Raw genomic sequence first — 15,985 nt, 5'->3', positions numbered from 1 at the left:
GAGCTAGTGCAGCACAGAACCACAGGGGGCAGCAGAGCACACACAAGAGATCAGGAACAAGTGCAGCACAGAACTACAGGGGGAAGCAGAGCACACACAGGAGATCAGGAGCGAGTGCAGCACAGAACCACAGGGGGCAGCAGAGCACACACAGGAGATCAGATGCAAGTGCAGCACAGAACCACAGGGGGCAGCAGAGCACACACAGGAGGTCAGGAGAAAGTGCAGCACAGAACCACAGGGGGCAGTTGAGCACAAACACAGGAGATCAGGAGTGAGTGCAGCACAGAACCACAGGGGGCAGCAGAGCACACACAGGAGATCAGGAGCGAGTGCAGCACAGAACCACAGGGGGCAGCAGAGCACACACAGGAGCTCAAGAGCAGCACAGAACCACAGGGGGCAGCAGAGCACACACAGGAGGTAAGGGGCGAGTGCAGCACAGAACCACAGGGGGCAGTTGAGCACACACACACAGGAGATCAGGAGCGAGTGCAGCACAGAACCACAGGGGGCAGCAGAGCACACACAGGTGGTCAGGAGCAAGTGCAGCAGAGAATCACAGGGGCAGCAGAGCACACACAGGAGATCAGGAGCGAGTGCAGCACAGAACCACAGGGTGGCAGCAGAGCACACACAGGAGATCAGGAGCAAGTGCAGCACAGAACCACAGGTGACAGGAGAGCACACACAGGAGGTCAGGAGCGAGTGCAGCACAGAACCACAAGGGGCAGCAGAGCACACACAGGAGCTCAGGAGCAAGTGCAGCACAGAACCACAGGGGGGCAGCAGAGCACACACAGGAGGTCAGGAGCTAGTGCAGCACAGAACCACAGGGGGCAGCAGAGCACACACAAGAGATCAGGAACCAGTGCAGCACAGAACCACAGGGGGAAGCAGAGCACACACAGGAGATCAGGAGCGAGTGCAGCACAGAAACACAGGGGGAAGCAGAGCACACACAGGAGGTCAGGAGCAAGTGCAGCAGAGAACCACAGGGGGCAGGAGAGCACACACAGGAGATCAGGTGCAAGTGCAGCACAGAACCACAGGGGGCAGCAGAGCACACACAGGAGGTCAGGAGCAAGTGCAGCAGAGAACAACAGGGGGCAGCAGAGCACACAGGAGATCAGGAGCGAGTGCAGCACAGAACCACAGGGGGCAGCAGAGCACACAGGAGGTCAGGAGTGAGTGCAGTACAGAACTACAGGGGTGCAGCAGAGCACACACAGGAGGTCAGGAGCAAGTACAGTACAGAACTACAGTGGAGCAGCAGAGCACACACAGGAGGTCAGGAGCAAGTGCAGCACAGAACCACAGGGGAGCAGCAGAGCACACACAGGACGTCAGGAGCGAGTGCAGTACAGAACTACAGGGGAGCAGCAGAGCACACACAGGAGGTCAGGAGCGAGTGCAGTACAGAACTACAGGGGAGCAGCAGAGCACACACAGGAGGTCAGGAGCAAGTGCAGCACAGAACCACAGGGGGCAGCAGAGCACACACAGGAGGTCAGGAGCAAGTCCAGCACAGAACCACAGGGGGCAGCAGAGCACACACAGGAGGTCAGGAGCAAGTGCAGCTCAGAACCACAGGGGGGCAGCAGAGCACACACAGGAGGTCAGGAGCGAGTGCAGTACAGAACTACAGGGGAGCAGCAGAGCACACACAGGAGGTCAGGAGCAAGTGCAGCACAGAACCACAGGGGGCAGCAGAGCACACACAGGAGGTCAGGAGCAAGTGCAGCTCAGAACCACAGGGGGGCAGCAGAGCACACACAGGAGGTCAGGGGCGAGTGCAGCACAGAACCACAGGGGGCAGCAGAGCACACACAAGAGATCAGGAACAAGTGCAGCACAGAACCACAGGGGTTAGGGTTAGGTCATCCAGTCAACACTCCACAATCGCTGGTATTAATACTCCTGCTGTATTCAGATTCCTCCACACAATATTACAATACGTCGGTTATCCAGTCCACACTCCACAATCGCTGGTATTAATACTCCTGCTGTATTCAGATTCCTCCACACAACATTACAATACGTCGGTCATCCAGTCCACACTCCACAATCGCTGGTATTAATACTCCTGCTGTATTCAGATTCCTCCACACAATATTACAATACGTCGGTCATCCAGTCCACACTCCACAATCGCTGGTATTAATACTCCTGCTGTATTCAGATTCCTCCACACAATATTACAATACGTCGGTCATCCAGTCCACACTCCACAATCGCTGGTATTAATACTCCTGCTGTATTCAGATTCCTCCACACAACATTACAATACGTCGGTCATCCAGTCCACACTCCACAATCGCTGGTATTAATACTCCTGCTGTATTCAGATTCCTCCACACAATATTACAATACGTCGGTCATCCAGTCCACACTCCACAATCGCTGGTGTTAATACTCCTGCTGTATTCAGATTCCTCCACACAACGTTACAATACGTCGGTCATCCAGTCCACACTCCACAATCGCTGGTATTAATACTTCTGCTGTATTCAGATTCCTCCACACAATATTACAATACGTCGGTTATCCAGTTCACACTCCACAATCGCTGGTATTAATACTCCTGCTGTATTCAGATTCCTCCACACAACATTACAATACGTCGGTCATCCAGTCCACACTCCACAATCGCTGGTATTAATACTCCTGCTGTATTCAGATTCCTCCACACAACATTACAATACGTCGGTCATCCAGTCCACACTCCACAATCGCTGGTATTAATACTTCTGCTGTATTCAGATTCCTCCACACAATATTACAATACGTCGGTCATCCAGTCCACACTCCACAATCGCTGGTATTAATACTCCTGCTGTATTCAGATTCATGCACACAATATTACAATACGTCGGTCATCCAGTCCACACTCCACAATCGCTGGTATTAATACTCCTGCTGTATTCAGATTCCTCCACACAATATTACAATACGTCGGTCATCCAGTCCACACTCCACAATCGCTGGTATTAATACTCCTGCTGTATTCAGATTCCACCACACAATATTACAATACGTCGGTCATCCAGTCCACACTCCACAATCGCTGGTATTAATACTCCTGCTGTATTCAGATTCCTCCACACAATATTACAATACGTCGGTCATCCAGTCCACACTCCACAATCGCTGGTATTAATACTCCTGCTGTATTCAGATTCCTCCACACAATATTACAATACGTCGGTCATCCAGTCCACACTCCACAATCGCTGGTATTAATACTCCTGCTGTATTCAGATTCCACCACACAATATTACAATACGTCGGTCATCCAGTCCACACTCCACAATCGCTGGTATTAATACTCCTGCTGTATTCAGATTCATGCACACAATATTACAATACGTCGGTCATCCAGTCCACACTCCACAATCACTGGTATTAATACTCCTGCTGTATTCAGATTCCTCCACACAATATTACAATACGTCGGTCATCCAGTCCACACTCCACAATCGCTGGTATTAATACTCCTGCTGTATTCAGATTCCACCACACAATATTATAATACGTCGGTCATCCAGTCCACACTCCACAATCGCTGGTATTAATACTTCTGCTGTATTCAGATTCCTCCACACAATATTACAATACTTCAGTCATCCAGTCCACACTCCACAATCGCTGGTATTAATACTCCTGCTGTATTCGGATTCCTCCACACAATATTACAATACTTCAGTCATCCTGTCCACACTCCACAATCGCTGGTATTAATACTCCTGCTGTATTCAGATTCATCCACACAATATTACAATACGTCGGTCATCCAGTCCACACTCCACAATCGCTGGTATTAATACTCCTGCTGTATTCGGATTCCTCCACACAATATGACAATACGTCGGTCATCCAGTCCACACTCCACAATCGCTGGTATTAATACTCCTGCTGTATTCAGATTCCTCCACACAATATTACAATACGTCGGTCATCCAGTCCACACTCCACAATCGCTGGTATTAATACTCCTGCTGTATTCAGATTCCTCCACACAATCTTACAATACGTCGGTCATCCAGTCCACACTCCACAATCGCTGGTATTAATACTCCTGCTGTATTCAGATTCCTCCACACAACGTTACAATACGTCGGTCATCCAGTCCACACTCCACAATCGCTGGTATTAATACTTCTGCTGTATTCAGATTCCTCCACATAATATTACAATACGTCGGTCATCCAGTCCACACTCCACAATCGCTGGTATTAATACTCCTGCTGTATTCAGATTCCTCCACACAATATTACAATACGTCGGTCATACAGTCCACACTCCACAATACCTGTTGATAATACTCCTGCTGTATTCAGATTCATCCACACAATATTACAATATGTCGGTCATCCAGTCCACACTCCACAATCGCTGGTATTAATACTTCTGCTGTATTCAGATTCCTCCACACAATATTACAATACTTCAGTCATCCAGTCCACACTCCACAATCACTGGTATTAATACTCCTGCTGTATTCGGATTCCTCCACACAACATTACAATACGTCGGTCATCCAGTCCACACTCCACAATAGCTGGTATTAATACTCCTGCTGTATTCAGATTCATCCACACAATATTACAATACGTCGGTCATCCAGTCCACACTCCACAATCGCTGGTATTAATACTTCTGCTGTATTCAGATTCCTCCACACAATATTACAATACTTCAGTCATCCAGTCCACACTCCACAATCGCTGGTATTAATACTCCTGCTGTATTCGGATTCCTCCACACAATATTACAATACGTCGGTCATCCAGTCCACACTCCACAATCGCTGGTATTAATACTCCTGCTGTATTCAGATTCCTCCACACAATATTACAATACGTCGGTCATCCAGTCCACACTCCACAATTGCTGGTATTAATACTCCTGCTGTATTCAGATTCCTCCACACAATATTACAAAAAGTCGGTCATCCAGTCCACACTCCACAATCGCTGGTATTAATACTCCTGCTGTATTCAGATTCCTCCACACAACGTTACAATACGTCGGTCATCCAGTCCACACTCCACAATCGCTGGTATTAATACTCCTGCTGTATTCAGATTCCTCCACACAATATTACAATACGTCGGTCATACAGTCCACACTCCACAATCGCTGTTGATAATACTCCTGCTGTATTCAGATTCATCCACACAATATTACAATATGTCGGTCATCCAGTCCACACTCCACAATCGCTGGTATTAATACTTCTGCTGTATTCAGATTCCTCCACACAATATTACAATACTTCAGTCATCCAGTCCACACTCCACAATCACTGGTATTAATACTCCTGCTGTATTCGGATTCCTCCACACAACATTACAATACGTCGATCATCCAGTCCACACTCCACAATCGCTGGTATTAATACTCCTGCTGTATTCAGATTCATCCAGACAATATTACAATACGTCGGTTATCCAGTTCACACTCCACAATCGCTGGTATTAATACTCCTGCTGTATTCAGATTCCTCCACACAACATTACAATACGTCGGTCATCCAGTCCACACTCCACAATCGCTGGTATTAATACTCCTGCTGTATTCAGATTCCTCCACACAACATTACAATACGTCGGTCATCCAGTCCACACTCCACAATCGCTGGTATTAATACTTCTGCTGTATTCAGATTCCTCCACACAATATTACAATACGTCGGTCATCCAGTCCACACTCCACAATCGCTGGTATTAATACTCCTGCTGTATTCAGATTCATGCACACAATATTACAATACGTCGGTCATCCAGTCCACACTCCACAATCGCTGGTATTAATACTCCTGCTGTATTCAGATTCCTCCACACAATATTACAATACGTCGGTCATCCAGTCCACACTCCACAATCGCTGGTATTAATACTCCTGCTGTATTCAGATTCCACCACACAATATTACAATACGTCGGTCATCCAGTCCACACTCCACAATCGCTGGTATTAATACTCTTGCTGTATTCAGATTCCTCCACACAATATTACAATACGTCGGTCATCCAGTCCACACTCCACAATCGCTGGTATTAATACTCCTGCTGTATTCAGATTCCTCCACACAATATTACAATACGTCGGTCATCCAGTCCACACTCCACAATCGCTGGTATTAATACTCCTGCTGTATTCAGATTCCACCACACAATATTACAATACGTCGGTCATCCAGTCCACACTCCACAATCGCTGGTATTAATACTCCTGCTGTATTCAGATTCATGCACACAATATTACAATACGTCGGTCATCCAGTCCACACTCCACAATCACTGGTATTAATACTCCTGCTGTATTCAGATTCCTCCACACAATATTACAATACGTCGGTCATCCAGTCCACACTCCACAATCGCTGGTATTAATACTCCTGCTGTATTCAGATTCCACCACACAATATTATAATACGTCGGTCATCCAGTCCACACTCCACAATCGCTGGTATTAATACTTCTGCTGTATTCAGATTCCTCCACACAATATTACAATACTTCAGTCATCCAGTCCACACTCCACAATCGCTGGTATTAATACTCCTGCTGTATTCGGATTCCTCCACACAATATTACAATACTTCAGTCATCCTGTCCACACTCCACAATCGCTGGTATTAATACTCCTGCTGTATTCAGATTCATCCACACAATATTACAATACGTCGGTCATCCAGTCCACACTCCACAATCGCTGGTATTAATACTCCTGCTGTATTCGGATTCCTCCACACAATATGACAATACGTCGGTCATCCAGTCCACACTCCACAATCGCTGGTATTAATACTCCTGCTGTATTCAGATTCCTCCACACAATATTACAATACGTCGGTCATCCAGTCCACACTCCACAATCGCTGGTATTAATACTCCTGCTGTATTCAGATTCCTCCACACAATCTTACAATACGTCGGTCATCCAGTCCACACTCCACAATCGCTGGTATTAATACTCCTGCTGTATTCAGATTCCTCCACACAACGTTACAATACGTCGGTCATCCAGTCCACACTCCACAATCGCTGGTATTAATACTTCTGCTGTATTCAGATTCCTCCACATAATATTACAATACGTCGGTCATCCAGTCCACACTCCACAATCGCTGGTATTAATACTCCTGCTGTATTCAGATTCCTCCACACAATATTACAATACGTCGGTCATACAGTCCACACTCCACAATACCTGTTGATAATACTCCTGCTGTATTCAGATTCATCCACACAATATTACAATATGTCGGTCATCCAGTCCACACTCCACAATCGCTGGTATTAATACTTCTGCTGTATTCAGATTCCTCCACACAATATTACAATACTTCAGTCATCCAGTCCACACTCCACAATCACTGGTATTAATACTCCTGCTGTATTCGGATTCCTCCACACAACATTACAATACGTCGGTCATCCAGTCCACACTCCACAATAGCTGGTATTAATACTCCTGCTGTATTCAGATTCATCCACACAATATTACAATACGTCGGTCATCCAGTCCACACTCCACAATCGCTGGTATTAATACTTCTGCTGTATTCAGATTCCTCCACACAATATTACAATACTTCAGTCATCCAGTCCACACTCCACAATCGCTGGTATTAATACTCCTGCTGTATTCGGATTCCTCCACACAATATTACAATACGTCGGTCATCCAGTCCACACTCCACAATCGCTGGTATTAATACTCCTGCTGTATTCAGATTCCTCCACACAATATTACAATACGTCGGTCATCCAGTCCACACTCCACAATTGCTGGTATTAATACTCCTGCTGTATTCAGATTCCTCCACACAATATTACAAAAAGTCGGTCATCCAGTCCACACTCCACAATCGCTGGTATTAATACTCCTGCTGTATTCAGATTCCTCCACACAACGTTACAATACGTCGGTCATCCAGTCCACACTCCACAATCGCTGGTATTAATACTCCTGCTGTATTCAGATTCCTCCACACAATATTACAATACGTCGGTCATACAGTCCACACTCCACAATCGCTGTTGATAATACTCCTGCTGTATTCAGATTCATCCACACAATATTACAATATGTCGGTCATCCAGTCCACACTCCACAATCGCTGGTATTAATACTTCTGCTGTATTCAGATTCCTCCACACAATATTACAATACTTCAGTCATCCAGTCCACACTCCACAATCACTGGTATTAATACTCCTGCTGTATTCGGATTCCTCCACACAACATTACAATACGTCGATCATCCAGTCCACACTCCACAATCGCTGGTATTAATACTCCTGCTGTATTCAGATTCATCCAGACAATATTACAATACTTCAGTCATCCAGTCCACACTCCACAATCGCTGGTATTAATACTCCTGCTGTATTCAGATTCCTCCACACAACATTACAATACGTCGGTCATCCAGTCCACACTCCACAATCGCTGGTATTAATACTCCTGCTGTATTCAGATTCATCCAGACAATATTACAATACTTCAGTCATCCAGTCCACACTCCACAATCACTGGTATTAATACTCCTGCTGTATTCGGATTCCTCCACACAACATTACAATACGTCGGTCATCCAGTCCACACTCCACAATCGCTGGTATTAATACTTCTGCTGTATTCAGATTCCTCTACACAATATTACAATACTTCAGTCATCCAGTCCACACTCCACAATCGCTGGTATTAATACTCCTGCTGTATTCAGATTCCTCCACACAACGTTACAATACATCGGTCATCCAGTCCACACTCCACAATCGCTGGTATTAATACTCCTGCTGTATTCAGATTCCTCCACACAATATTATAATACGTCGGTCATCCAGTCCACACTCCACAATCGCTGGTATTAATACTCCTGCTGTATTCGGATTCCACCACACAATATTACAATACGTCGGTCATCCAGTCCACACTCCACAATCGCTGGTATTAATACTCCTGCTGTATTCAGATTCATCCACACAATATTACAATACGTCGGTCATCCTGTCCACACTCCACAATCGCTGGTGTTAATACTCCTGTTGTATTCAGATTCCTCCACACAATATTACAATACGTCGGTCATCCAGTCCACACTCCACAATCGCTGGTATTAATACTCCTGCTGTATTCAGATTCCTCCACACAATATTACAATACGTCGGTCATCCAGTCCACACTCCACAATCGCTGGTATTAATACTCCTGCTGTATTCAGATTCATCCACACAATATTACAATACGTCGGTCATCCAGTCCACACTCCACAATCGCTGGTATTAATACTCCTGTTGTATTTAGATTCCTCCACACAACATTACAATACGTCGGTCATCCAGTCCACACTCCACAATCGCTGGTATTAATACTCCTGTTGTATTCAGATTCCTCCACACAACATTACAATACGTCGGTCATCCAGTCCACACTCCACAATCGCTGGTATTAATACTCCTGCTGTATTCAGATTCCTCCACACAATATTACAATACGACGGTCATCCAGTCCACACTCCACAATCGCTGGTATTAATACTTCTGCTGTATTCAGATTCCTCCACACAATATTACAATACTTCAGTCATCCAGTCCACACTCCACAATCGCTGGTATTAATACTCCTGCTGTATTCGGATTCCTCCACACAATATTACAATACGTCGGTCATCCAGTCCACACTCCACAATCGCTGGTATTAATACTCCTGCTGTATTCAGATTCCTCCACACAATATTACAATACGTCGGTCATCCAGTCCACACTCCACAATTGCTGGTATTAATACTCCTGCTGTATTCAGATTCCTCCACACAATATTACAAAAAGTCGGTCATCCAGTCCACACTCCACAATCGCTGGTATTAATACTCCTGCTGTATTCAGATTCCTCCACACAACGTTACAATACGTCGGTCATCCAGTCCACACTCCACAATCGCTGGTATTAATACTCCTGCTGTATTCAGATTCCTCCACACAATATTACAATACGTCGGTCATACAGTCCACACTCCACAATCGCTGTTGATAATACTCCTGCTGTATTCAGATTCATCCACACAATATTACAATATGTCGGTCATCCAGTCCACACTCCACAATCGCTGGTATTAATACTTCTGCTGTATTCAGATTCCTCCACACAATATTACAATACTTCAGTCATCCAGTCCACACTCCACAATCGCTGGTATTAATACTCCTGCTGTATTCGGATTCCTCCACACAATATTACAATACGTCGGTCATCCAGTCCACACTCCACAATCACTGGTATTAATACTCCTGCTGTATTCGGATTCCTCCACACAACATTACAATACGTCGATCATCCAGTCCACACTCCACAATCGCTGGTATTAATACTCCTGCTGTATTCAGATTCATCCAGACAATATTACAATACTTCAGTCATCCAGTCCACACTCCACAATCGCTGGTATTAATACTCCTGCTGTATTCAGATTCCTCCACACAACATTACAATACGTCGGTCATCCAGTCCACACTCCACAATCGCTGGTATTAATACTCCTGCTGTATTCAGATTCATCCAGACAATATTACAATACTTCAGTCATCCAGTCCACACTCCACAATCACTGGTATTAATACTCCTGCTGTATTCGGATTCCTCCACACAACATTACAATACGTCGGTCATCCAGTCCACACTCCACAATCGCTGGTATTAATACTTCTGCTGTATTCAGATTCCTCTACACAATATTACAATACTTCAGTCATCCAGTCCACACTCCACAATCGCTGGTATTAATACTCCTGCTGTATTCAGATTCCTCCACACAACGTTACAATACATCGGTCATCCAGTCCACACTCCACAATCGCTGGTATTAATACTCCTGCTGTATTCAGATTCCTCCACACAATATTATAATACGTCGGTCATCCAGTCCACACTCCACAATCGCTGGTATTAATACTCCTGCTGTATTCGGATTCCACCACACAATATTACAATACGTCGGTCATCCAGTCCACACTCCACAATCGCTGGTATTAATACTCCTGCTGTATTCAGATTCATCCACACAATATTACAATACGTCGGTCATCCTGTCCACACTCCACAATCGCTGGTGTTAATACTCCTGTTGTATTCAGATTCCTCCACACAATATTACAATACGTCGGTCATCCAGTCCACACTCCACAATCGCTGGTATTAATACTCCTGCTGTATTCAGATTCCTCCACACAATATTACAATACGTCGGTCATCCAGTCCACACTCCACAATCGCTGGTATTAATACTCCTGCTGTATTCAGATTCATCCACACAATATTACAATACGTCGGTCATCCAGTCCACACTCCACAATCGCTGGTATTAATACTCCTGTTGTATTTAGATTCCTCCACACAACATTACAATACGTCGGTCATCCAGTCCACACTCCACAATCGCTGGTATTAATACTCCTGTTGTATTCAGATTCCTCCACACAACATTACAATACGTCGGTCATCCAGTCCACACTCCACAATCGCTGGTATTAATACTCCTGCTGTATTCAGATTCCTCCACACAATATTACAATACGACGGTCATCCAGTCCACACTCCACAATCGCTGGTATTAATACTCCTGCTGTATTCAGATTCCTCCACACAACATTACAATACGTCGGTCATCCTGTCCACACTCCACAATCGCTGGTGTTAATACTCCTGCTGTATTCAGATTCCTCCACACAATATTACAATACGTCGGTCATCCAGTCCACACTCCACAATCGCTGGTATTAATACTCCTGCTGTATTCAGATTCCTCCACACAATATTACAATACGTCGGTCATCCAGTCCACACTCCACAATCGCTGTTGTTAATACTCCTGCTGTATTCAGATTCCACCACACAATATTACAATACGTCGGTCATCCAGTCCACACTCCACAATCGCTGGTATTAATACTCCTGCTGTATTCGGATTCCTCCACACAACATTACAATACGTCGGTCATCCAGTCCACACTCCACAATCGCTGTTGTTAATACTCCTGCTGTATTCAGATTCATCCACCACACAATATTACAATACATCGGTCATCCAGTCCACACTCCACAATCGCTAGTATTAATACTCCAGCTGTATTCAGATTCCTCCACACAATATTACAATACGTCAGTCATCCAGTCCACACTCCACAATCGCTGGTGTTAATACTCCTGCTGTATTCAGATTCATCCACACAATATTACAATACGTCGGTCATCCAGTCCACACTCCACAATCGCTAGTATTAATACTTCTGCTGTATTCAGATTCCTCCACACAATATTACAATACGTCAGTCATCCAGTCCACACTCCACAATCGCTGGTGTTAATACTCCTGCTGTATTCAGATTCCTCCACACAATATTACAATACGTCGGTCATCCAGTCCACACGCCACAATCGCTGGTATTAATACTCCTGCTGTATTCGGATTCCTACACACAACGTTACAATACGTCGGTCATCCAGTCCACACGCCACAATCGCTGGTATTAATACTCCTGCTGTATTCAGATTCCTCCACACAATATTACAATACGTCGGTCATCCAGTCCACACTCCACAATTGCTGGTATTAATACTCCTGCTGTATTCAGATTCCTCCACACAATATTACAATACGTCGGTCATCCAGTCCACACTCCACAATCGCTGTTGTTAATACTCCTGCTGTATTCAGATTCATCCACACAATATTACAATACGTCGGTCATCCAGTGCACACTCCACAATCGCTGGTATTAATACTTCTGCTGTATTCAGATTCCTCCACACAATATTACAATACGTCAGTCATCCAGTCCACACTCCACAATCGCTGGTATTAATACCCCTGCTGTATTCAGATTCCTCCACACAACGTTACAATACGTCGGTCATCCATTCCACACTCCACAATCGCTGGTATTAATACTCCTGCTGTATTCAGATTCCTCCACACAATATTACAATACGACAGTCATCCAGTCCACAATCGCTGGTATTAATACTCCTGCTGTATTCGGATTCATCCACACAATATTACAATACGTCGGTCATCCAGTCCACACTCCACAATCACTGGTATTAATACTCCTGCTGTATTCGGATTCCTCCACACAACATTACAATACGTCGGTCATCCAGTCCACACTCCACAATCGCTGGTATTAATGTAATGATGAGCCAGGGGAGCCTCTGGCCTTGTAGTCGGGGCCTTTGTTGCGTCCAGGCTTTCCCCTGACTCCATCACTACCTGAAGGTCGGGGACTGGCTTTGTGGGGCAGAGTGTGATGGTGCATTCGCCGGACGATGTACAAACGATCTTCAGACAAAGGGTGCTGGTAGCAAACGACATCCTTTATTTGTACAACACGATCCGGCAGTAAAATCAGGCACTTTCGGTGGAGCTGGGGGCAGCCTGCCCTAACGCACCCTCTGGTGGGGATATGCCCGGGGTACTCCACTTCGCCGGGCTCCCACTCTTTGGTTTCACGCACACCGGACCCACACCAGTTGCTTCACACCCTGAGGTTTCGTTCCACACCTTACTCTCCGGCGCCCCCTGCTGGTCCCGCTCACACACTCTGCCCCTCGATGTTTTCACTCTTCCATCCCGGATCCAACTCCTCTCACACACACACACACTCCCCTGTGATTCAGCCGGCTCCTCCTCCCCGGTGGCAACAGCCGTCCCACCCGGCCACTAGGGGTGCCCTACCACAATATAACAAAAGTTTAAAACATTTTTATTAATTACAATTCCGGGTTATCTCAACTCCCTCCTGTAGGGGTAGGCTCACCCCCTACATGCCTCCCCTCTTAAAGCCCGAGCCTCCCAGCAAGGCTCTATCTAAAAACATATAAACTGTAAAAACACAGCCACATCACGGTGGTAACCTGCAGTCCAGTCCACCGCCCGGCAGCTTAGCAGCGCTCCCGGTCTTAAATGGCGCCCGGAGGCTCAACAGCGCTCCCGGTCTTAGAGGGCGCCCGGAGGCTCAACAGCGCTCCCGGTCTTAGATGGCGCCCGGAGGCTCAACAGCGCTCTCGGTCTTAGATGGCGCCCGGAGGCTCAACAGCACTCCCGGTCTTAGATGGCGATCAACACTTATAACAACTGCAAACTTTCGCCCTGCAGAGGAGTTCCTGACTCAGTCTGCCAGCGAACTCACTCCGGGCTTTAACAACTGGAACCAAACTTCTGCCGGTCAATCAACCATACCGGTCTTCATACAAGCTGTCTGTGGTGAGCTACTCCGGAGGCCAGGATTGCTTCCATTCAGCCGCCTGAGCCTGGATATAGGCACCCAGGGACTGCCCAGGTTGGCGGCGTATCATCCGGAACGATACAGGAGCGAAAGGGGGCTCCGCTGGCGTGGTTTCTTCGGCTCCCGGCGGGGGTGATTGAGTCGCTCCCCGGGGTGGTTGAGGCACGGGTTGCGGCACGTCCAGGACGATGACCGGGCGATTAGTGACGTTTTGGTTAACCGCCACCACTGGGGTACCCTTTTCCGGGTCAGCGGTCGGGCCAGACTGCACCTCCGGTGGGACCGCCAAGGTGCGCCTGGAATGAGAGGCCTCGGTCGGCATCGGCTTTGGCTGGCTCCGGCGCCGTTCCTGGTGCTCCTCCCATTCCAGCTCCTGTTGCCACTGGGCCGCTTCCCGGGCGGTCGGCGTCCGGGTCACTCCAACCGCGAACAGGCCGCGACTTCCCGCCTCGGGTAAGAATTGTACCTTCTCTCCCGGATAAAGAGTGTGGAGCCGTTTTGGCAGTCCCTCTACGTCCAGGTGGACCCGATTATAAAAATAATCGTCTCCGGTACTTGCTTCACGAATAAACCCGTAGCCTGCCTGCTGGTTGAATTTCACCACTATCCCAGTGGTGAATTGCAGGGCCAGCTCCTCAGCGCCGGGACCGGACATCATTTCCCGGACGACGGTCTCCGCAAGCAGCCGCTCACGGACGGGGTCTGGTACCGGAGACGGGGCCCTTGGGTGCGATGTGGAAGACGGGGTCACAGGGTCCCAAAAGAAGCCCCGGTGATCCTGCTCCAGCCGCTCAGCAAGTTCCTCGGCCGACTCCCGCACGGGGACAGATGGTACTGCAGCCGTGGCGACGGGCGGAGGTGTCTCCAAGGGGGCATACGTAATCCCCAGGGGCCGATTCCCCACCAGTAGCTGGGTGGCATAGGTCGCCCGTACCTCCGTGGTGGTGCCTCCGGTTGTCGCGTCCCAGGTGGTCAGCCAGGTCACCTTCTCAGGACGTGCTGGGCCTCCTGGCCCGGTCGGAATGTCAAGCTGAGACGCTTCCGCTGCAGCAGCGGTTTTGGGACGCTCCCGGCCCAAGCTGGTCAGGGCCATGACGGTGGCGAGATCCTGCTGTTGGCCGGAAGTCTCCATAACTTTTTCTTGCTGTGTCGCTAGAAATGGCGGCGGAGTCAATGCTGAGACTGGAGGAAGTGGAGGCGGGCCTATGTTTCCCGCTCTTGGACAAGCTCCACCCCCAGCCTCACACATCATCTTGACTCCTCCGCGGCGGTTCTTTTTTTCCTTCAATATACCGCCCACTTCATGTTTCCTTCTTCGTGCCCTGGGGCTGACGCCTCCCCTCTTTGGGCGGAGTACTCTGTGCTTCTTCTTCAGCATCGGCCAGCCCCAGGCTCTTCTTTTGGCGCCAATTTTTCGCGCCCTTTTTTCCTCAACTTCACAGATGGCGGCCATCTTGTCGCTATCTCGTGCCCGGTCCAACGCCTGGGGCACTTCTTCCTCCCACCATGGGACTGGAAATCTTCTCTCATAGCCCGGATACGGTGCACTTGGCACCACTTGATCTCCGGCTTCTTGGGTTCCTGGCAGGGGAATCGCATCCTGCCGACTACGCCACATGTAATGATGAGCCAGGGGAGCCTCCGGCCTTGTAGTCGTGGCCTTTGTTGCGTCCAGGCTTTCCCCTGACT

Source organism: Anomaloglossus baeobatrachus, chromosome 4 (assembly GCF_048569485.1).
Source record: "Anomaloglossus baeobatrachus isolate aAnoBae1 chromosome 4, aAnoBae1.hap1, whole genome shotgun sequence".
NCBI classification, from domain to species: Eukaryota; Metazoa; Chordata; class Amphibia; order Anura; family Aromobatidae; genus Anomaloglossus; species Anomaloglossus baeobatrachus.
Note: the sequence above shows the minus strand (reverse complement) of the source record.